The sequence below is a fragment of the Hemitrygon akajei genome, chromosome 25, assembly GCF_048418815.1.
Source record: "Hemitrygon akajei chromosome 25, sHemAka1.3, whole genome shotgun sequence".
Classification (NCBI taxonomy): domain Eukaryota; kingdom Metazoa; phylum Chordata; class Chondrichthyes; order Myliobatiformes; family Dasyatidae; genus Hemitrygon; species Hemitrygon akajei.
In genome coordinates this window covers 19,638,781-19,659,839 of record NC_133148.1, presented here as the reverse complement: position 1 = coordinate 19,659,839, position 21,059 = coordinate 19,638,781, and the positions used below count along the sequence as shown (strand labels likewise).

The 21,059-nt window shown below is 46.9% G+C and overlaps 2 protein-coding genes across 2 annotated transcripts in view; both read left to right on the top strand.

Moving 5' to 3' along the window:
- LOC140716427 (uncharacterized) overlaps window positions 1-9,722 on the top strand; it is a 103,598-nt gene extending 93,876 nt beyond the window's left edge. The window contains exon 8 of the transcript XR_012096295.1: window positions 9,125-9,722. The gene's annotated coding sequence lies outside the window, so the exon portion shown is untranslated. The remainder of the gene's footprint in view (window positions 1-9,124) is intronic.
- An 8,867-nt stretch (window positions 9,723-18,589) lies between these two features.
- LOC140716389 (uncharacterized) overlaps window positions 18,590-21,059 on the top strand; it is a 36,488-nt gene continuing 34,018 nt past the window's right edge. Inside the window, exon 1 of the mRNA XM_073029069.1 lies at window positions 18,590-18,704. The gene's annotated coding sequence lies outside the window, so the exon portion shown is untranslated. The remainder of the gene's footprint in view (window positions 18,705-21,059) is intronic.

Genomic DNA, 21,059 nt, shown 5'->3' with positions numbered 1-21,059 from the left:
TCTCTCCCTCTCTCCCTCCCCGTCACCCCCCCCCTCACATGTACTCTGTGTCTCTGCCCCCTTACCCTAAACCTACGTTCTCTGGTTTGACCCATCTGCTATGGGTTCTATGGTGGTATACCCTATCCTTACTCCAGATTAGTTGCTATCTGTTGAAAGTATGGTTTGCTACGGCACAGGAATGTCGGGAGCTGCGGGCGGTTGTGGACTCTGCCCAGTGCATCTTCAACACATCCGTCCCATATTGCCACCTTACAGGTGGTGTGTCGATAAATTAGGAAGAGTGTCATCAGCTTTCACCGAGATTGCCTGGAATGGGACGGGGTGTCTCTTCCTCAATCAACATTATGAGAAAATCTGCAGATGCTGGAAATCCAAGCAACACCCACAAAATGCTGGAGGAACTCAGCAGGCCAGGCAGCATCTGTGGAAACAAGTAAATAGTTGATGTTTTGGGCCGAGCCCCTTCAGCAGGACTGCCGTACGTATTCTGTCATTTGTGGGAGCTTGCTGTGCGCACTGTCTGACCACCTTCATTCATTATGTGCCGTGGACAATCATGGTGTTGACATGATTGTTCTTGGAAAATGTTTCTACGGTGGCGGTTTGCAATTGCTGCCGCCACCTTGTTTTATGGTGGTTGGGACCCAGAATGAAGATGCATCACCGCCACCTTCTGCTCCGGAGTGTGGATCAGACGGTAGACGTACATTCTAAATATATATATATCTAAATCTCCCCTCTCCCCTCTCCCCTCCCTCCTACACTGTATCCTTCCTTCTTTGGCCATCCTAGTACCCTAACCTAGTCCACACAGTTTCCACTGCCTACCTTAGTGCCTGTAACACTCTTTTGTATTTGATATAAATGCCTCCCTTTCCCCTCTCTGTCCCATCTTTCTTGCCACATTTGAATGATTTTTTCCCCCGATTACACACTTAGCCTCTGCTTTACTGATACTAATGTGCATTTCTATATTTTATTTAACGCCCTCTTTGCCAACTCATCCACCCTCTCATTCCCCTTCACCCCTACATGAGCTGGAACCCATAGATATTTAACCTGACCTCCCTGATTTGCAACTCTTGTGACTGAAGGACTTCATGAAGTACATCTTGCCGGCTGTTTGAGTGAAAAGACCTTAAACTTGCTAGAACGGAGGATGAATCTGAGCATATCAATGCTTTGACTAGTCTAGCTTTCTCCACCCATCACAACGCAACCAACACTGTCAGCATCTCCACTGTATACACTCCTAACTTATTAGATGTTCTTTTGCTGGTATAGCCACCCCAAACCCTGTCTCTCCTGTCTCGGGTTCCTTAGCACCATCCGTATAGATCTGAGTATAATCACTATACTTTTCCATCACATGACAGTTAAATGCACTTACCAAATCAGTTTTATATTTTTCTTTCCTTTTTACCTCTAACAAATGCCAGTCTATGTCAGGCCATACAATCTTCCATGGAACTACAACCAGATAAACTATTGAAGGACTTATCCTTGGATCAAACACTCCACATTCTTTAGCAATATCATTCCCTACCGGACTAAAGTTATCCCTCTGAAACCTCCCAATCTCCCAGCACTCCTGCAACACTCCTTTTGCAGGGTGAGAATCATTGTACCCCGCAAACTAACCCAGTAGTTTGCCATCAATTGCTTCCTTCTTAGCTCCAAATGCATTACTCCCAATTCTACCTGTAGGTCTGATATTGGTGATGTTTTAAAAGCCCAACTGCACGCTCTGAAAACCTGAGCCTGAATCACATCCAGCTTCCTTATAAGAGACCTAGCTGCTGATCCATATGCTACACTTCCATAATCCAACACAGATCTTATTAAAGCCACATACATTCTCTTCAACACTGAACAACTTGCTCCCCATCTCATCACATTTATTACTTTTATACATTTCTCCTCAACTTTCCTGATATGGTCTTCCCGTGTTAACCGTGAATCAAATATAACTCCCGGAAATTTAAATAATCCAACCCTTTCTAATTCAATCCCATACATCCTTAACTTCTTCCCTACCTAAATTCTTTTCCTGGTGAAACATAACAGTTTGAGTTTTTTTCTACCGAAAATCTACATCCCCAATCATAATCCCACTCTACCACTTCATCAATTGCTCCTTGTAGTTTCCTGATTATATACTCCATGTTCCTGCCTCTTTTCCACAAGGCACCATCATCCGCAAACAGTGACCTACCTAAATCCGCTGGTACCTTTGTGAAGACATCATTGATCATAATTATGAAAAGTAACGGGCTAATCACACTACCCTGAGGTGTGCCATTTCCCACTATGTACTGTTTTGATCATTCTGATCCAGTCCGAACTTGAATTTTCCTACCAAACAAAAAATCTCTTATCCAATTAAAAACTCTCCCACCAACCCCCATCTTGTGCAGTTTAATTAATAATCCTTCCTTCCACATCACATCATTGGCTTTTTCTATGTCAAAAAACACTGCAACTACTGATTCTTTATTTGCCTGGGCCTTTCTTAGTTCAGTCTCTAACATCACTGAGTCCACGGAATTCCTTCCCTTCCTAAAACCACTCTGATAACTTGCCAGTATTCCTCTCTTCTCAACCTTTCTGTCATCATCCTTTCCATTATCTTGCATATATTTGATGTTAGTGCTATTGGCCTGTAGCTAGTAGGTTTTGACGGATCCTTGCCAGGTTTCCTTATTGGAATTACTACTGCTTCTTTCCATGCACTTGGTAATCTTCCCTCCTCCCACATGCTGTTATAAAAATGCAGTAACTTCAAGAGCGCTCCTTCTGGATTTTTTAGCATAACATTGCATATCAGATCTTTCCCTGGGGAGGTTGGTCTCAATCTCTTTATTGCTCTCACCATTTCTGCCAAAGTAAATGGATCATCAATTATATCATCAGTTTCTTCCCTCCTGTTTAACACACTGGTTTTACAACCATTTCTTTAATAAACTGCTTGAATTCCTGGCTATTGGCCAGTAAACTCCTTGCATTCCATTGCAAAAGAATCACCATAATGAGTACTAACCAACCCATGACACTTCCTGGTTTGACTGATTAGTGAGGTTCTCCCTCACTTCTTCCCGTGTCAGTCCTACTAACCCTAAATGGTTCATTGCTGCTTTGACCACCAGCTGAATTTTTTCACTTATTGGCTTTACCTCAGCCGTACTATTCATCGCTCCTGCAATGAATGTTACTAGAGCCCTTTTGTCTGCATAAATCCTTATCATTTATTCTTTGCTGCATCTCTCGCATCCCTATTGCTCCCTGTTCATTAGGAGCATTATTTTGTTCTCTTGACGTTCTTACAGCTTCTCGGATAACATAGATGCACAATAAAAAATGATATATCTGACCATTTTAAAGGTATTTTTAATATACAGTAGCTGGAGGAACAGAGGAGGGTGGATATGGCAAGTTTGGACAGCAGATTACGAAGGCACACTGGAGCACAAGTGATCAGAGGTGAAATATTGGTGTGAATTAAGAATTGTGTAATGCATGTCGGTCAGGTGTCTGTTACGCAAATTTTGGGTCAGGAAGCCGTAACTATTGAGGAGGTGTAAGAATTGGTGCTGGTCACATGAGATTTGGGATTAAGGGCATTGTTTCAGTGTTTGCTGGCGGTACAGATGTGCATGAAAATGCATGCTGTGAGGATGCAAGGAGGCTTGACGGGTAGAGAGACGTTGGGGGGGGGGGTGTGGGGGTGTCCACGGTAGCACAGAGGGTGGTATGGTACTGTCAAATCTATCCAATGCCGTCTAAAAGACGTTTGTACCTTCTCCCTGTGACCGAGAGGGTTTCCTCCCAAATTCCCAAGACATACCGATTAATTCATCACTGTAAGTTGTCCTGTGATTAGGCTGGGGTTGAATAGGTGGCTTGTTGAGCTAGCAGGGCCTGTTCTGCGATCTATCTCTAAATGAAATAATATGTGTATGGAGAGAGCATGACAAGTGGAATATACCGGGGGGAAGTGAGCATATCCACCCTGGGTTTAATAGACCGAGCACCGGATTGCATTTCAAATGGCTTGAGATTTTAAAAGTCTGAGCTTTTAAGCATGGCCTGGCACTTACTGCATGTGAGTCACTGAAAGGGACTGCCTAGTACAGCCGGTGGTTCAGATGATAGGACAGAAGGTGAATGCCTAGCTGAAGAGTTGCTTCAGGCACTGGGGATTCCCATTTGTGGACCATTGGAATCTCTTCTAGGACAGAAGTGACCTGCATGAGAGGGGTAGCTTGCTCCTGAACTGGAGGGGGTCCCAATACCCTAGTGGTTAACTTGTAGTGCAGCTCACAGGGGTTTAAACTAGATTGGGATCTAAGGCAGATGTGAGGCTGGAAGCTGAGACGGAATTCAATGATGATGAGTTCAGTCGTCAGAGCGGGCAACAGCAGGGCAGTGATGAGGAAAGTCCAAATTTACAGTAAGTTTATCACCAAAATACGTAATATGTCACCAAGAGATTCATTTTCTTGTGGACGTACTCAGTAAATCTATAGAATAGCAACTACAACAGGGTCAGTGAAAGTTAGGGTGATCAGCCAGAGTGCTGAAGTGAACAAACATTTCATTGATGGGGGAGGTGACGTTGAGTGTAGATAATCCTCTTTATTTCAAGAGCCTGATGGTCGTGGGATAGTAACTGTCCTTAGACCTCCTAGCTGATGGCAGCAGCGAGAAGAGAGCACGTCCTGGGTGATGGGGGTCCCTGATGATGGATGCTGCTTTCCTACGACAGTGTTCCGTGTAGATGTGCTCAATGAATGGGGGAGCTTCGCCCGTGATGGACTGGGCCAACTGACCATTGGATTAAATTGTCCTGATTTCAGTGCAAGAGGCCGGACTGGATGGACTCGGGACTTAGGTAGCTGTATCGGACTGGGATATTACAGACACTGCACAAACACAAACACGGCGAAATGTTCTGGGGAATGGACGAAGCTGAGAAACCAGAAGGGGATGATCATCTTGTTGAGATCGCACTACGGTCCCCCAGATAGTCAGCGGGGATTGCAGCAACAAATACGGCGTTTGTAGAAAGCCGCACAAGTAATAGGATGGTCATAGTGCCCGAAGTGCAAACTTCACAACTTTGCCGTCGTATTTTGGGCTGAGATGGGTTGAGATCCAAAGCGAATTATGCAGATGTGTTCAGGAACATTTCCTGCCACGATATATTAAAAGGTCCACCAGGGAGAAGACAAAGTTCGACCTACTCCGGGACAAGAGACTGAAATGTCAGTGGGGCAACACTGTGGCACCCCAGACAAAGGAGTTTGTACATTCTACTCTTGACCTCATGGGTTTCTCCTCATATTCCAAAGATATGCCATTAGTGGGCTAATTGTAAATTGCCCTGGGAGTAAATCGGTGGCTGCTGAGTGGTGCAGCTCGTTGGGCCGGAAGAGCCTGTTCCACTTCATATCTCTAAATAAATAAATAGTTCTAATACTCCTAAATTACATAATTATGGAAAGGGACAGAATGGTACACAAATTAGGGAGAGAAATAGAAAAGACAGTATTAGATAGGAGATTGCAGAGGTTGTTTGTAGACAATGCGATGTCTGGCAAGTGGGAGGCTTTTAAAAGTGAGAATGGGAGAGTTCAAGATCGGCATGTACCTGTGAGAGTAACGGGCGAGGCTGGCAGGAATAGGAACCCTGGGCGATGAAGGATACTCGGGATTTAGTCAAGAAAGAAGAGGGGTGGGTCAGGTGGGATGAATCCTGTGAGGATGCAGGAGAATTCTCAGGAAGTCGGAGAGCAAAAAGGGGGCATGGTTTCATGATCTATCCAGAAGATGCTGAAGTGTTGTAAACACTTCCTGTGTTTCATGTAGATGTGCTCAATGAACTCCGGGGGAGCTTCACGCATGATGGTCTGGGCACACAAAGGAGTGTTGTATGCAGGCGATGATAAAGACCAAAGTGGACATGTACAGGAGATAGGTGATGTCCTCAATAAGTATTTCACCTCTGTTTTTACCACGGAGAAGGACTTCAGATCTTGAGATGGTTAATGCCGAGGACTTGGGGGGTAGTCTGTATTACAGCAGAGAAGGAATCCAATATCTTCAAAGATGATGATAGGCAAATCTCTGGGGCCTGCTCAGGTATATCCATGAACACTGCAGGAAACTAGGGGGAAATTGTGAGAGCCCTGGCTGAGATACGCGTGTCACTGTTAGCGACAGGTGGCATTTTTGAAGACTGAATGGTGGCCAATGCTGAGCCTTTATTTAAGAAAGCCTGGGACCTTAAGACCAGTAAGCCTCAGAAAGGTGTTAGACATTGCCTGAGGGGATTCTCAGGGATAAGAGAGACAGGTTGATTAGGGACGGTCAGCACAGGTTTGTGTGTGCGAGGGGCTTTGCACTCACCCCATCACCTTGTTCAGCCTGACTCCTCAGGACAGTCACAGACCAGCTCTCTCCACAGTGATCAGGCTGAGTTTGTTCTACCTCCCTGACTGTCCCCTGCTGTGAGCTCCCCCACCTCCCTGCAGTGGGGTGGGGATATCACAGATCAGGGCTACCAGCACACACACACTCTCTCTCACACACACACACACACACACACACACACACAAAGTCATCGTGTCCCACCCCCCACCTTCCCCATCACCTCCCTGCAGTGGGGTGGGGATATCACAGATCAGGGCTACCAGCACACACACACTCTCACACACACACACACACACACACACACACACACACACACACACACACACACACACACAGTCATCGTGTCCCACCCCCCACCTTCCCCATCACCTCCCTGCAGTGGGATGGGGATATCACAGATCAGGACAACCAGGACACACACACACTCTCTCTCTCTCACACACACACACACACACACACACACACACACACACACACACACACACACACAGTCATCGTGTCCCACCCCTCACCTTCCCCATCACCTCCCTGCAGTGGGGTGGGGATAGCACAGATCAGGACTCTGTCAGGGACTGGGAGTGGACCACAAACAGACACATAGTCTCTCACACACCTTTCCCTTCGCTGTTGCCAGCATCTCACACAGCCACTGTGTTGCTGCGTGGTGAGAAACAGTATGTACAGGATGGAGCCAGGTCCTTTGACCATCTACACGAATCCCATTCACCTGACCTGTCTGTTTCTGTTTCTCTCTGAATCAGAATCAGGTTTAATCTCACTGGCATATGTCAGGAAATCTGCCCCTGCCATGCCTTGTCTGTGTCTGTTTCTCTCTGAAAGCCTCTCAAACTGTGACTGTAAATGATTTTACCTCCTACTGCATTAGTTCCCAATTATCAAGCACACAGACCAGGACAGCACAGGAACAGGCCCTTCTGCCCATCGTGTCTGTGCTGAGCATGGTGCCAGTTTAACTGATCCCTTCACGTGGCTGGCTCCCTCTGTTCCCGGCCTGTCTGAGGAAATGTCTTTTAAATGTTGCTGTCGTGTCGGTCTATGCTACTTCCGGAGTCCGTGTCTTCTGTGCCCCTTTGTGTAAAGACAATAATATTAATCCCTTAAAATGTCTCCCACTGAATTTAAATTATTCCTTCGAGTAATAGATATTTCCATCCGGGAAGCAACACTGACAAACTATCCTGTTCGTGCCTCTCAGAGTTTTATATATTTCTTTCAGGTATAAAGAAAACTCCCCACAGAGCCCTAAAACAGCCAGAGGAAGGGAATTGGGGAAAGCCGGGGGGGGGGGGGGTGTAAAATGCTTGGCAAGTAGGGTCACAGAGAATCCTAACACATTCTACACATACATCAGGAGCAAGCGGATAGCTAGAGAGAGGGTAGGGCCACTCGAGGATAAAGGGGAGAACATTGATTTGGATGCGGAGCATGTGGGTGAGGTCCTAGGTCAGTACTTATCGTGGGGAATGCAGAGGATGGAGAGGTCAGTCTGCTCGGACATTTACATGGACGAGGTCCCTCATGGGAGGCTCAGCCAGAAGATTAAGATGCATGGGATCCATGGTGAATTGGTCATCTGGATTCAGGATCATCTTGCCTATAGAAGACAGAGGGTGGTGGCCTGTGATTAGTGGAGTTCTGCAGGGAACCTCTGCTCTTTGCATGATCTGGTGAAGATGTAGTTGGGTGAGTTTGCAGGTGATGCTGTGCATGGCGCAGATGACTGGCAAAGTCTGCAGCGGGATCTAGACCAGTTGCAGATACGGACGGAGAAATGACAGCCAAATGTGACAAATTGCACCTCGGTAGCTCAAACGTAAAGAGACCGTACACTGTGAAGGGCAGATTCTCAGTGTTGATGAGCAGAGAGTTCCAGAGGTCACAGTTCATAGCTCCCTGAAAGTGGCCAAACGGGTGGTTGGGGCATGTTTGCCATTATACTCGAATTCAAGAATTTCGTAAGTTATGTTGCAGCTTTATAAGACTCTAGTTGGGTCACATCTGGAGCATTGCATTCAGTTTTGGTCTCTGCATTATAGGAAGGATGTCGAGGCTTTAGAGAGGGTGCAGAAGGGGTTTAACCAGGAAGAGGTCATGTGCTATAGGGTGGAGGTTGGACAAACTTGGGCTGTTTTCCCTGGAGTGGTGGGGGCTGAGGGGAGATCTGAGAAAGGTTTATAAGATTATAACAGGCATAGATACAGACATATCTTTTTCCCTGATGTATGATATTAGAGGGAACACATCTAGGGTGAGGGAATAGTTTCCAAGGTGATGTGAGAGGGGCAAATGTATAAACACATGAGTGTTGGGTGCCTAGCATGCATTGCCTGTGTGGTGGTAGACAGATACATTAGGGGCTTTTAGAAGACTCGCATGAATGCGAGGGAAATGGAGGGATGTGGACATTGTGTGTGCCAAAGAGATTCGTTTAGCTGGCCATTTGATTACTAATTTAATTGTTTTGGCACAACATCGTGGGTCAAATGGGCTGTTCCTGTGCTAACTTCTATATTCTAAATCATCTTTAAAATTCCTTCCTCTCACCTTAATCCCAACTCTCTTGCCTTTAGGTTCCCACCAAGAGAAAAGGTTGTGACTGCCTACCCTGTCTATACCTTTAAAATGTTAAATAGCTCTATCAATCACCCCTCAGCCTCATTCTCTCCAGGAAAACATCCCCGCACTTTCCAATCCCTCCCCATAACTCGGGCTCTCCACCAGGTAATGTCCAGGTTGTGGCTGCCAGTGAGATGCCAAGTATCCCATCAGCCTCTGGGAGGACCCCCTGCTGACTCAGAAGAGACGCTGGGAACCAGAAACTAAGAGGAACGGTGGGGGGAGGGGGGGAGGTCACATGATTGGATTCTGCTCAGAGTCAAGGTGAGAACAAAGCCGAGACAATTTCACAGTGCCGTGAACTTCCCCACTATTCTGGAGAAGAGGACAAGAGATGAGGATGTGTTGGGAAAGGAGAGTCTGATCAAATATAAACTCATGGGCTAACTAAGGAAAGGATGGTTGCGATGATGTTTGGATGGTGCCAGCTGGAATTCGAAGCAGTTAAAGAAACGTGTCCTTGTGTGGATAAGGACTGAACCCACAGCTGAAACACTGGTGATACAATGTCTGGAAGATACGTGGAGATGTATAAAAGGTGCTTTACGAGGTAACCAGCAACAGTGACTCTGGAGAACAACCTGTACAGGTTCTGTGTTTCAGAAGTTGGGGAAATAAACTGAAGCTGTAAATGTTTGAAACTACATAGTGGATCTTTAAGATGTCTGTGATTAATAAAGGAGTGTGGTTGTTGGGTAAAGTCACTGTCTGGTGTGTTCGATCAGGTGCTGTAGTTCATTGACTCCATTTGGCGTCCGGGTGGGCCGATGAGGTGATTTGGAGCTGAACTGCCTGTGCATGTTATCTGTATTTGTACCAAAGACCGGGTCAGTTGTCACACGGTTACTCACCCAGCGGCCCCGTTACACCCACTGACTCGGAATCATCTCATCACACTTGAGTCACAAACATCTGACAGTGAGGGAAGCCCAGTGATTGTGAAGGGTCGTCCCGTGACAGCGCTTCAATAAAAACTGGCGTGAGGGTCCGGGATGTGCTCAGTTCCATCCGGACAAGAGAGCACCAGGATGGAGTGAATCACGGGCAGTCCGGTGTGTGTTACAGGGATTGGAAGCTGCAGAGGAGGAGATCAGGAACTGAAATGACAACTGGAGGGATGTAGGAATGTAATTGTCAAACACAAATATTGAGAACAGGAGAAAAGTAATGGGAAATGAATAAATTGCACGAGTCAGTTTCATCATCGTGGTGAGAGAGATTCAACAGTTGATGACAAAGCAAAAGGAAATACTTTGCCAAAACAAAGGAATTATCCCCTCTTTCTTTCTAGTTCAAGTTTAATTGTCGTTCAGTCATACCCATGAATACAGCCAAATGAAACAGCATTCCTCTGTGGCCAAGGTACAAAACACAGCACCAACAGTCACACACAGCACACTGGACGTAAGGCTATGATACAGTTTCAAAAAATAATTTAAAAGATGGCTCAAGTCCCTGAGTCACATTGCCTGTAGATAGAGGGTGACTGGGATGTTGTCCTGGAGCCATGGTTCTGCAAGGATAAGCCTGCAGCGGTGCCTGAACTCAGGCAAATGCAGCCGCAGACGAACGCAGTCCGGGATGTCTTCTACTGAGCAAACACTGGAGGGCAGCACCGACGGGCGGTGCCAGCCCCCAATCCAGTGGCACACAGCTGGCTCCACAGCAGCCTCAAAGCACGGGGTCTCTCCCGTGCAGAACCAAGGCCGTGCAGGTCCCCCCCTTTTCCACCTTCAATCCAGATGAAAGGTCTTCACCCAAAGCATCGACAGTGCACTGCCGTTGTTTGTCTTCGTTTTATATATAGTTTTCATGAAATTCTATCGTATTTCTTTTTCCCTGTGAATGCCGGCAAAGAAAAAGAATCTCAAAGTATATGGTAACATCCACGTTCTTCGATAATAAATGTACTTTGGACTTTGTGTTCCTCCTGGATGTCTGTGAAGAGTTAGATAGATAGATAGATACTTTATTCATCCCCATGGGGAAATTCAACATTTTTTCCAATGTCACATACACTTGTTGTAGCAAAAACTCATTACATACAATACTTAACTCAGTAATAATATGATATGCATCTAAATCACTAAAAAAAAAGTTCTTAGGTCCTGGCAGTTGAATTGTAAAGCCTAATGGCACTGGGGAGTATTGACCTCTTCATCCTGTCTGAGGAGCATTGCATCGACAGTAACCTGTCGCTGAAACTGCTTCTCTGTCTCTGGATGGTGCTATGTAGAGGATGTTCAGGGTTTTCCATAATTGACCGTAGCCTACTCAGCGCCCTTCGCTCAGCTACCGATGTTAAACTCTCCAGTACTTTGCCCACGACAGAGCCCGCCTTCCTTATCAGCTTATTAAGACGTGAGGCGTTCAGGTCGTGCTCTGTGTACATTCTCTGATATGAAATCGAACTGTTTGAACCTTCTGTGTTTTGTGTGTTACCTGAGATTCCAGCATCTGCAGTTCACCCCCCACCCCCGTCTCCTTAAAGGGCGGGAAAAATCGAGATTAAACGAATGATTTTTGAGCAGCCGATCGAGGGCTCGGCAAGAACAATCAGCTGACACAGCCACTGGGAAACTGAAATGCTGAAATGGCAGCTGGGTGTTCAGACGAGATTCTGTGAGATTTTGTAACAAAGGCAGCATGTGATGGGCATTGGGAAGATTCATATTGGGCCTCGTCAAATGAAGTAGCCAGTGGATATAATTCCTTCAGGGCCACAGTCCCAGACATTCCCGCAGCCGGTGGATATAATTCCTTCAGGGCCACAGTCCGAGACATTCCCGCAGCCGGTGGATATAATTCCTTCAGGGCCACAGTCCGAGACATTCCCGCAGCCAGTGAACCCACTAGGACGTTCCCTGATGAGTGAAACCCCCTTTTAGTCAGACGTCTGGCGAAGATCGTTCTGACCTTTGACCCACATGAACTATTCACTAACAGTGAGTCCCTGTGAACTCAACGACAATGAGGCAGTAAAACTGATAAAGGCTTGGCTTGGTTCAGCTGAGCTTTCTTCCCGAAACCAGGGCCGGAGCCCCCTTGGGCGGTATGAAAAATGTGATTTTAGTGGGTGTGGGATTTGACAGAGGAGACCCTGTTCGAAGGGTTAAATAAATGTAAGGAACAGAGCTGAAAACACCCCACAGTGTTTGCAAGTTGCTTGTAGCTGCATCTCGGAGGGGTTTATGATCCAAAATAGGCAAATTCTATCAGAGATAGAGGCAATGCGGGTATGGACTTCACTCTCACGTTCAGCTGAAATGTCCCCAGTTGATAATTTTGACCCTCCTGAGACCCACAGCGAGCCGTGGGTGTTGTGTGGAATAAGCCGAGTGTGGGAGAAGGAGGTGCAGGAGTCGGGTACTGAATCGGGAGAGGCTTCAGGAGCAGCTGGAATGTTCCTCCAGGGAAATGTACAGGACACCGCGTGAGGCGGTGAAGGTCGAGGGAGGGGACGGCAGAGGGGCTGCTGGAGGGAAGCACCACAGTCATCCGATCAGAAATGGCCGAGGCGAAACACAAATTCACTTTCACCCGGAACCGTACAACAGACAGGAAGTTTATAAAGTGATGAATGACACAGCGACGGTTGGACACTCGGAATCTTTCTCCCCGTGAAATATCAAATCTGGAGGTCACGCTTTTAATGGAGCCACGTGACCCCATGTCCAATAGGATCGCAGTCCGATGGCACGTGACGCACAGTACACTACAAATGGAAGGAGGGGCAGGATGAGGGTGCCGTGGACAGGTGACTCCTTGCGTCACAGGGAGTTGCTGCCAGGAAACAATTGTTTGCACTTTTACAGAAAGCAAAGTGCGCGCATCAAGAAATACGAGTTGAAAATAAAATATTGTATTTATTTATTTGGAATTTTCACACATAAATTTCTTTAAGGTGCATTTTATATCCTTTCTCAAATTTTGAATACTGATTTGTCAGTTCCACAAAAATGAAGTGTTAACGTCAGGTAACAGCTGTTTAGGAGAGAATTTCCAAGTACTTTTTATGAGATAATTCTTGCAACAGGATACGTTGGGAATAACATTTGGTGATCATCTCTCAATCCAATCGGTACACAGTGTGTTCTCACGGCATCACCTGCTTGGGATAGAACGGAACAAGGGGCAGCTTTGACCCTCGGCCTGCAGGGTGAGGACGTTCACGGGACGGTGGAGGACCGAGTCTGGAAATAAGACCGCCGTGTCACAAACACGGAGCCCAGTCGGAGCTCGAGGAGGTGGAAGCCCAACCAGTAGAGTGCCGGAGAGACTGCGTCTTGTCACGTTTATAAAAGAGTGTCGATCGGAAAGTTTGCTGACGACGCCAAAATTAGTTGAGTAGAGGGAAAGGGTGCGGAAAGAGAGACTTAGTTAGAAAGTTTGGTGGAGCGGCGGGTGATGGAATTAAATCATTTTGAGACATCAGATACCGACAGGAATATCCAGTAAATCACAGCGACTCCGGGAGGGGCCACGTACAGAGGTGCGCTGGGGCGCAGGTTTTGGTTTTATTGGTATTGGTCATGTGCCAAGATCAGTGAAAAGGTTATTTTGCATACTGTCCAATCAGATTACTCAGTTCATTGACGTAGAATAAGGTAAAACAGTAACAATGCAGAATCTCACCTGGTTCCTCAACACCAACTCCATAGCAAAGAAAGCCCAGCAGCGTCTCTACTTTCTGCGAAGGCTGAAGAAATTCCATCTCCCACCCCCCATCCTCATCACATTCTACAGGGGTTGTATTGAGAGCATCCTGAGCAGCTGCATCACTGCCTGGTTCGGAAATTGCACCATCTCGGATCGCAAGACCCTGCAGTGGGTAGTGAGGTCAGCTGAGAAGATCATCGGGGCCTCTCTTCCCGCCATCACGGACATTTGCACCACACGCTGCACCCGCAAAGGAAACAGCATTATGAAGGACCCCACGCACCCCCTCATGCGATCTCTTCTCCCTCATGCCGTCTGGGAAAAGGCTCCGAAACATTCGGGCTCTCACGACCAGACTATGTAACAGTTTCTTCCCCCAAGCTATCAGACTCCTCAATACCCTGAGTCTGGACTGACACCTTACTGCCCTATTGTCCTGTTTATTATTTATTGTAATGCCTGCACTGTTTTGTGCATTTTATGCAGTCCTGGGTAGGTATGCAGTCTAGTGTAGTTTTTTTCTGTGTTGTTTTTTACGTAGTTCAGTCTAGTTTTTGTATTGTGTCATGTAACACCATGGTCCTGAAAAACATGGTCAAATTTTTACTGTGTTCTGTACCAGCAGTTATGGTCGAAATTACAATAAAAGTGACTTGACTTGACTTCTAAAGTGTAACGGCTGCAGAGAAAGTGCAGTGCAGATATACAATAACCTGGTTATTATCCAATAACGAGGTAAATTGTGGGGTCTTACTGCACAAGAAGTCTGATCCTCAGCAACCGGGACAGCAGCAAGACCTCAAATAGATCAGTGAATGGTCTTTACTTTAGAGAAGAGCCAGGCAATGGAACCACCCCCTTCCAGCTTCCTTTAAAATTCCGGAGTCACTGTCGACTAGAAACTCAACTAGAGCGGTCATATCAACACTGTGGCTGCAAGAGCGGGTATCATCTGACAAGTGACTCATCCCCTAGGACCCTGATGCCCCTCCCACTCTCGCTTCCCAATCTACCGAGTTCCCCCTGCATTCAGCCGGACCCTCATCACCCGGTTCCCTCCACCTGCCCATCATCCAGTCATTCCTGCCACTGTTCCCCGCCTTCCTCTCCAATCACCCCTTCTGTCACTATTTCCACGTTGCCCTTTGCCGTTCTGGATCCAGTCCTCTACCAGGTGAAGGTTGTCAACCCCAATCGTTTCTCCGTGGATGCTGCCTGGCCCACTGACAGCTTTCAGCTTTCACCCACCCAGGGTGAGAACAGACCCTTCCTATTGTGAACTAGCTGACGTGAATTGGTGAATCCTTTCTCACACACTGAGCAGTCGAGTCAGACAGGAGATACTGGAGGAACTCAGCGTCTGTGAGGAGTGAGTGGCCCCTTCCCTCACGTGAACCCAGCAACCTAGTTTCAGTTTCTGCTCTGTTCCACCGATCAACTTGACCATGCTGATCACCCAATTCAGTACCTGGTTCAATTCCTGTCCCTTGTTCATACATCTATCCTCACCGTCTTCTGCGCGAGAGAATTCCACGATTTCACCACCCTCTGAAAAAAGGAATTTACTACGATTTCAGATCTAAAGGGCAGACTTCATACCTCAAGGCTGTGACCCCTGTTCTGGACTGGAGTTACTGGAAGCATCTACCCAGCATTTAGTCTGCCCAGTCCTGGAGAAATGTACAAGTTTCTATACCATACTTTGGAGGTTTTAAACATGAAGGGTCTCAACCCAAACTCAAAGCGTACACTGTCAAGTTCCCTCCGCAGATGGTGTCTAGCCTACTCAGTCCTATTTATCTTCTGTTCCAGATTCCAGCATCTGTAGTCCCCCGTGTCTCTATTTTACCTTCTCCTCAGTTATTTCAAGTTATGCCTTCAAACCCACACTGATAACACTCCCAACCCTTTCCTCCACCGCGTTGTCCACTGCATTGGTGCTGCTTCATGCTGAGTGCGTTCATCAACTTGGTCAACTTTGCTTCCAACTTCCACTCCGCCTTTATATTCCTTTGGTCCGTTTCTGACAATCCTCTCATTTTTCTCTCTCTCCTTCCATCTCCACAGATACCTTCGTACAAACCAATCAACACTCACAGTTACCTTGGCTCTTCCCACCCTCACTTGCAAACTGCAATTCCATTTTCATAGTTCCTCCGTCTCTGGCACATCAGTTCCCAGGATGAGGTTTTCCATTCTAGAACCTTTTTCCCAAGAATCGGATCTCCCTTCCACCACCATCAATGCTACACTCACTCACATCTCCATTTCCCACACATCTGCCCTCACCCACATCTCCATTTCCCACACATCTACCCTCACCCACATCTCCATTTCCCACACATCTGCCCACACCCACACCTCCATTTCCCACACATCTACCCTCACCCACATCTCGATTTCCCACACATCTACCCTCACCCACATCTCCATTTCCCACACATCTACCCTCACCCACATCTCCATTTCCCACACATCTACCCTCACCCACATCTCCATTTCCCACACATCTGCCCTCACCCACATCTCCATTTCCCACACATCTACCCTCACCCACATCTCCATTTCCCACACATCTGCCCTCACCCACATCTCCATTTCACACACATCTACCCTCACCCACATCTCCATTTCCCACACATCTGCCCTCACCCACACCTCCATTTCCCACACATCTGCCCTCACCCACATCTCGATTTCCCACACATCTGCCCACACCCACATCTCCATTTCCCACACAACTACCCTCACCCACACCTCCATTTCCCACACATCTACCCTCACCCTCATCTCCATTTCCCACACATCTACCCTCACCCTCATTTCCCACACATCTACCCTCACCCTCATCTCCATTTCCCACACATCTACCCTCACCCACACCTCCATTTCCCACACATCTACCCTCACCCACATCTCCATTTCCCACACATCTACCCTCACCCTCATTTCCCACACATCTACCCTCACCCTCATTTCCCACACATCTACCCTCACCCACACCTCCATTTCCCACACATCTACCCTCACTCAAATCTCCACTTCCCACACATCTACCCTCACCCTCATTTCCCACACATCTACCCTCACCCTCATTTCCCACACATCTACCCTCACCCACATCTCCATTTCCCACACATCTACCCTCACCCTCATTTCCCACACATCTACCCTCACCCACACCTCCATTTTCCACACATCTACCCTCACTCACATCTCCATTTCCCACACCTCTACCCTCACCCACATCTCCATTTCCCACACATCTACCCTCACCCACACCTCCATTTCCCACACATCTACCCTCACCCTCATCTCCATTTCCCACACATCTACCCTCACCCACACCTCCATTTCCCACACATCTACCCTCACCCACACCTCCATTTCCCACACATCTGCCCTCACCCACATCTCCATTTCCCACACATCTACCCTCACCCACATCTCCATTTCCCACACATCTACCCTCACCCTCATTTCCCACACATCTACCCTCACCCACACCTCCATTTTCCACACATCTACCCTCACCCACATCTCCATTTCCCACACATCTACCCTCACCCACACCTCCATTTCCCACACATCTACCCTCACTCACATCTCCATTTCCCACACATCTGCCCTCACCCACACCTCAATTTCCCACACATCTACCCTCACCCACATCTCCATTTCCCACACATCTACCCTCACCCACATCTCCATTTCCCACACATCTACCCTCACCCTCATCACCATTTCCCACACATCTACCCTCACCCTCATCACCATTTCCCACACCTCTACCCTCACCCACATCTCCATTCCCCACACATCTACCCTCACTCACATCTCCATTTCCCACACCTCTACCCTCACCCACATCTCCATTTCCCACACCTCTACCCTCACTCACATCTCCATTTCCCACACCTCTACCCTCACCCACATCTCCATTTCCCACACCTCTACCCTCACCCACATCTCCATTTCCCACACATCTACCCTCACCCACATCTCCATTTCCCACACGTCTGCCCACACCCACATCTCCATTTCCCACACATCTACCCTAACCCACATCTCCATTTCCCACACGTCTACCCTCACTCACATCTCCATTTCCCACACCTCTACCCTCACCCACATCTCCATTTCCCACATGTCTGCCCTCACCCACATCTCCATTTCCCACATGTCTGCCCTGCCCACCGACCCTCCCTCGCCTATCATCTGCAATTTGTACCTCCTAGCCCTCCCGCACCTTATTCTGGTTTCTGCTCGCTTTCTTGTCAGTCCCGATTAAGTGTCTCGTCCCAGGCTGCGGTATCTCCATAGATACTGTCGGACCTGCGCAGTTCCTCTAGCGTTCTGTGTGCGCGTCTCCAGTTACGCCCACTTTGAAGTGTTCTTCCTGCTCTGTTTAATGTGGTGTAAGGCCCTCTCTCTCACTGCTCACCTGCGTGTTGTCCATCGAACATCTCGCACAGACGTGCTACCACACAGTCACCTTGCCCTTCACAGTCTCCGTCTGAAACACGAACTGCCCACTTCCCTATACAGATCTCCCCAGCAGACAGGGTTCCCTGTCCACCAGGTTCGGCCATCTCTTCTCCCCTCAATTCTCTGTGAGGCCACTTTTGAACCCCAGTGAGGAGGTCAAACCCACCCCGTCACTCCCATCTCATAAACACAGGAGTTTCTACAGGTGCTGGAGGAAATCAGCCCGCCCGGCAGCATGTATGGAGAGGAATAAGCAGTGGACGTTTCGGCCGGGACACTTCAACTCCGCTCTCCTGGTGCGATGCCTCCGCTGACTGAGGGACACCTCCCCGCTTTGCGATCGTTCCCACCTCCCACACTGCTGGGCGTGGGGGGGGGGGGGTCCCAATGGAACGACAGTTCGGTGTGCCAGACACCGGAAATGACGCCCCAAACATGCGCACTGCCCACCCTGGACACAGAAGCTTCGAGAAGCTTGGCCGCAGGTAGGAGCAGTAGCCGAAGACCGGGCTGTGTGTTAATCCACACCAGGACGGGCAGCTGCCCACCCCGATTGGTGGGGAGGAACCGATAGGAACTCCGGGAACAGCGAGGCCCGGCCCGCTGAGCAGTCCCTATCCTTATCAGCACCCCCTCCCCTCGGCGCACACTCCGCATCCCGGGGATTGACGCCCCTTACCCCGGTTCTCCCGCAGCAGCCCAGCCCACTCTTGCGCATGCGCGCTGGTGGCTTCCTGATGGTGCAGAGCGGTTTTTGGAACGTGGGGATTCTGGGTAAAGAGGCAGCCATCGATCCTTTTGAGATTGGTGTTCTGTCGCTTTCTCCGGTGGAGTCTGGAAACCCCGATCGCGCTGTCATTGTCCAAATCTAGAGAGGGTCGAGTTGGAGGCTCAGATGGAAAGGAAAGAAAATCTTCTGTGGTTCATGCAGTCTAACGCCAAGCAAATCTGGCAGCATCCGGGGAGCTAGAAACAAGTTATGAAGAGTAATTGACTGGAATGTTAGTGATTTTTTATTTTCAAAATGTTGACCCGATTTTTCTCCAATGCATTAAGTATGTCAAGTGAACACTGGCGAAGTGTTCAGTTTATATCCAACATTGCCAGATTATTGAATTGGTACAGAGAAATTGTGAAGTTGGATCACAACAGCCCTGTGAGAATAGACTAAATCAAGACTCCAGATCCTTTCTTTCTTTTCAAATCTTTTTATTAATTTTAAGAAAAACATAAGTAAAATATGAGTACAAAACATTTGAGAGTACACAATTAATAGTTTAAATAAACAATCAGATATGTATTAATCAATATATAAAGTCTGCCAAACATAGTATTAATGTAAAGGAATTAAGAAAAAGAGAAAAAAGAGAAGAAAAAAAAACTAAGAGAATTTAAAAAAAACTAATAAAAAAAAACTAACCAACATGGGCAATTGCATAATGTTAAATACATACAGTAGTGCCGATGACTCCGAACCTCCATCCACACAATTCATGATAGTAACAATAAGGTTCAGGATCAGACCATTTAATTCATATGAAAATGTTGAATAAATGGTCTCCAAGTTTCCTCAAATTTAACTGAAGAATCAAAAACCACACTTCTAATTTTTTCTAAACTCAAACAGGAAATAGTTTGAGAGAAAAGACTCCAGATCCTGTTTCCTTTGTAAAGCTATCCTAAACCCAAAAGAGTCTATTAGATTTTAATTTGTTATTGAGAATTACATAATTTAAAATTGTTTTTAATTACTTATTTCAGTCATTTGATCACTATTCTTCTCTAGCTCCATGTTCACTCAAACCTGGCTATCAATGCAAGTACGGGGCAGATGTTCATTTGGGACAGCTCTTAAAGAACAAAGACTAATAAAGAAAATTGTTGAGATTCCCTTTGTTAATTTGGGGCACTAGGCTGATTAATTGGGCTAGGAGGCTGTTACTGAACATCTTCGAACAAGTTTGCCATTAGACACTATACTGCTTAGAGCTGTCAGTTTTAAATAGTGTCAGTTGCGTGTGTTTGTGTTCAAAAGCTTTGATTTTTTTTTGGTGAGGAGTAAGCAGTAAGACAATTCAGAACCGTTTTGCTCACTGCAGCTTCAAACATTCAGGCTTGGGGATGCCAGAAACAGCTGGGAGTGAAAATGAAACGATTTCACTACTTCCACAAGTTAGGAACTACAAAGAATTTGAAGGTATTGACAATCATCTTGAATGTTACAAGGAAAATGAAGACTTAGAGGCTGCAATTGTCGATAGTATTGTATGAAGTCAGTCCAATGTCTGCACGAGGTGATTATGCTGATTTTGTCTACACTGGATGAATTCCTCTGTTGATAACACACACTAGTACACAATTTTAGTACTGTCTTCTAAATTGTCCTGTATTTCATTTACATACACAATTTGTTACTCAGATTGTCTTGCTTACACCCTTTAAAATATTTTCATGAGACACTCTAATTGGGCCAAAATGTACTGGTCCTGATGTGTCCCAATGAACCTGAATCCACTGTAGTTGGAGCTGTGTTCACCTCATTCCACAGTGGAAAAACATAACAGGCAGGAGCTACAGCCATGAGTTGATTATTTATTCAATATGATACTTGTGCCTATTTTATAATTTGATCCTGAAAACCTTAAATCAGTCTTGAGGGTATGAGCAATGACAGTCCTTTGGGCAGAGACTTCTGATGAATCTACTCACAAAAATTTCTCCTTGTTCTAAGATTCCTCATTCAGATATCATGCTCCGTCCAGAGGAACCAGCTCTCAGCACCTACCCTGTCAACACCACTCCGGATCTCAATGAGGTCTGCCCTCAGCACCTACCCTGTC